The following is a 4,249-nucleotide window of genomic DNA, read 5'->3' on the forward strand; positions in this document are numbered from 1 at the left end:
TATATATATATATATATATATATATATATACAATGAAAGCCTATAGCATGCGAGAACAATGTGTCTCGGGGCTTTGGTGAACGCACGGGTGAGTAGAGGAGCCGATGGCCTTGAATGAAAACTCGGGCGAGCCCTTTTAATTGCAGGTACAATTATCGGACAGGGAGAATGACGGATACACCAAACTGAAAAGTGAACTGCGTTTAAAGCGAAGATAAGAGACGGGATGTCGAATTAAGTATGCAGGCTATACGTCAAGCTTATCTTGCGGTGGCCAGAGCGGGCAAGGACTATTTATTGGCTTGCGCTTAAGGGGCTCGGGGATGTTGAGTCGGGCCCGAGGAGCATCGCGCGGCATCTGCAATTCCCACGCGATATTTCGATGGCAGAAAGAAGCGGAGGTAGACGAGTACCGACACGCGGAAAATGGCGGTGCTACGAGCGCGTGCCGGAAACTCCAAGCAGCGGAACAGAATCCTCGAAGGCCTGGAGGAAGCGAGTACTCGCCCGCGCGAATCCGGCCCTATAAAAAGCCAATTCGATCCGCTCGGAACCGGCTGCGCCGTAGAGTCCCAGTTAGTCGCTCGCTGCCCTCCCTCCTGACGCCCCGGATACACTTGTCGCCAAGCTTTTCCGAGCGTCTTCGTGGAAGCGGACGGTCATCTTTTTCCACGCCACGCGGCTACCATAATTGATTTTATGCTTTTCACATGATTATTCCGACTCGACTCCTGATATCTCTGGGTTTTTTACGACGCTCCCTCTCGCCCCTTACACGCACAATATCTCCGTCCCCCTTACTCACCCCGCCGAACACGGAAAGCGCTCCTCTCTCTCTCTCTCTCTCTCTCTCTTGCTCCGCGGGGAATGTGACGAGCAGCATAACCCGCCGCTTTACGCTCCGTGAATTACTTTAATAAGGATTTTATTGGCCACTACAACGCGTGAAATAAGTGGCGGAGGAGCCACCCTGACCGACCCCTTGCGAGCCTCTTACTATTCCATTATTTATGCAATATATTGTCAACGACCGATATTTTTTATTCCGATAAATAATCTTTATTAGTCGCGGGAGATTGCGATCGAGAGCCATCGAAGATAGATTTCTTTAGCCGCCATTCCGCCGATAATCACAAAGCATGTGATCACACTTTTTCCGCGATACATCAATTTGCGCGGATTTAGCATCATCTACTATCCTTATATACAACAAGTACAGGCCTCACGGAAACTCGTACCGCAGACTCAATATTTTATTCGATTATTCAGCCGTATTATCACGTACCTATGGATTATACGTATTTATATGTGATATATCGTGATTGTTTATTATGGCGTTTCTGGGGACTTTGCAATAATTCACGCGTTTATAGTAAATAATTATTTGTTTATGGCTGTATATACTTTTTCGAAATGCACTTGTACATTCAATAGTTCTTTCGATATCTACCTTAACTGCCTGTGATATTCATTTACACTTTTTAATATTTTTATCGAAAGTATGTATTATTGTCATCATCATTATCAACGTTATCATTTCTCGTCCTCTTATTATTATTATTATTATTATTATTGTTGTTATTATTATTATTATTATTATGATCATCTTATAAGTATCTTACTATAACTCCTACTAATATTGTTGCTGTTCTTCTTGTTGTTGTTGTTGATATTATTATTATTATCGATGACAATGTTAAGACAATAGCAGTAAATCAGATATCTTAAGCCCCAAATATTAATAGAGTTGTATTAGTATAAAATTTTTATCGTATCGAAATATCATTGGATATTGTATTGACCATTTTATTCAAGATATTATTTAATCATCGTAACTCATAATAGAGTTTATAAATTGTGGATGAAATTTAATTTTGTATAAAAATATTTGAGCGCTATGAATTTAATATAATGAATACCATAACCGAGACATTTAACTTATCTGATAAACTAAAATTTTATCAAGATATGACTCCACTGAATTTACTCGATATTTTATTTATTTTGTTAGACATTATCTTCCTCTTCTAATTAAAATTATTATCCGATTATATATCAAGTTTTGATTTCTATAAAGTGCGTTGTTTCTTAAGATATGTTCTTTACGAGCACGTAGATGTAGATTACAACCGTAAATAAAAAGTCGTTAATGCACTTTCGAGCTCGTTGCAAAGAAAATCCTATATTGAACAAATTGTCAATGTTTTCGATGAGCAAATTTCAAGGGGCAAAGTGTAAAATTCAATAAGTAAAAAAGAATTTTTTACACGCAATTCTAATAGATTTATGTTTAAGTGCGCAACGTGAGTTATCGCATGATTTTTCGAGAATACTCAAAGGAATTTGTTGCAAAGTGCTCGCCACCACAGCGATGCACGTTCATCCTGAAAGAGTTTTAAAAGAAAAGGGGAAAAAGAAGGTGGAGAAGAAGAAGAAGAAGAAGAAGAAAAAGAAGAAGAAGAAGAAGAAGACGAAGAAGAAGAAGAAGAAGAAGAAGAAGAAGAAGAAGACGATGAAGAAGAAGGAGACGATGAAGAAGAAGGAGAAGGAGAGTTTAATCGCGTGCACGTGTGTAAATTTTTCATCGTTAAAAGAGTAAGAATTTGCAGCTAAGTCGCGAAAGATTTGAAAATGCGATAAAAATTAAATGGAAGGAAAATAGGCCGAAAAGCTGCCGAAGTCGCTCTTTAAGGTATAATGAGAAGTCGGCTAGGCCAACAGATGTATGTATAAATTCTTACGTGCCACATAGTGGAGATCTCGGGTGAATCGGTGAAGAGATTTTTTCAAGATAAACAGAGCGGAGAATCGGTGATGGTGCGCAGGAGCAAACTCCATTTCCGTGTCCGTTTTAACCCGCGCGGGCGGTGACAGCGAGAGGAAAGTTGTGCTCGGATCCCCTAAGTCGCGCCACCGAAGCTACGCGAGTGGCACTAACCTCGCGTGTCCCATCCATTCGTCTACCAACGCACATAAAAGGAAAGCCGGCGCAGAAGAGATAGAGATAGAGATAGATAGAGAGAGAGAGATATATATATATATATATATAGAGAGAGAGAGAGAGAGATAGAGCAAGAAAGAATAGGAGGCTTAAGGAAAACAGAGCAACGGATTTTTGTCCGTAGCGATCGACTGCGCGTCGTCGCGGCGGCTTTCGAGATCAAACGATCCAACGAACCCACGAGATAGTGAGAGACAGAAAAAGCGAGAGAAAGCGAGAGAGAGAGAGAGAGAGAGAGAGAGTGAGTGAGAGAGAGAAAGAGAAAGAGTGAGAGAGTGAGCGAGTGAGTGAGAGGGGAATAAGCGCGGGATGGGAACCGGAATGAAGGGAGAGAGGGAGTACATAGCAGGCGGAGGAAAGCGACGCAGCAACCAGCTATAGAGTAAGACGAAGGGAGAGAGGCAAAGAGAGTGAGAATGGAATGAGAAGGGACGAAGGGGAGAAAGAGGTATGCTAGACGAGCTCTCGCGAGTCCTCGCGATGCCTAGGCTACACAGGTAGATACGACGAGCGCTTCCGCGGCGAAGGAGCTGGAGGGAAAGGAGGCCCAAAGAGACTCCGAGAGAGAGGGAGAGAGAGAGAGAGAGAGAGAGAGAGAGAGAGAGAGAGAGAGTGAAGGGGGGAAGAGATATGGTAGCGCGGGGGAGATGGGAAGGGGAATTATAAAGTAGGAGGAGGGTGAGGAGGGTGAGGAGGACCGAGTGCACGGAGTCAACGTTCCAAGAGGGTCAGCGACCACTATCTCTTACAGGCTGGCTCGGCCCTCTCTTCCTTCTCCGCTCGTTTCCTCCGACGAGTTCGACCTTTTCTCTGCTCACCTCGTATTCCCTTTCCGTCGGATTCGCCGACTTTTCGGATCTTGCATGCCTTTTCCCGGTTGCTGCCCGACATGTCGCTCCATTTTTCTAAGCTACTCCTTGGCCTCGCTCCGGGAAGTCGCTTTTCAGCGGCGCGAACTAACTGTGAATGCTCGAGGGAGGCTGCCGCGGAAGATGGACGTCTTCCTTCCGCTCGTCGATACGAGTCGGCGCTCGACTTAGACTCCGAGTTCCCGTGGAAAATCCATTATCCTACTCTTTTTCTACGGGATGCTCACCGCAAGAGGCAGACTTAGCAGGCCCCTCTTCCTCTCGGTCGCCGGCTTCGCGCTTGCGTCTCCCGCTGGAATTTAAACACCTTACCTTCTATTACACTCGCATACCTTCTATTACTATCTCTCTCTCTCTCTCTCTCTCTCTCTCTCTGTCG

This window comes from Ceratosolen solmsi, unplaced genomic scaffold (assembly GCF_000503995.2).
Source record: "Ceratosolen solmsi marchali unplaced genomic scaffold, CerSol_1.0 scaffold7, whole genome shotgun sequence".
In the NCBI taxonomy this organism is placed as follows: Eukaryota; Metazoa; Arthropoda; class Insecta; order Hymenoptera; family Agaonidae; genus Ceratosolen; species Ceratosolen solmsi.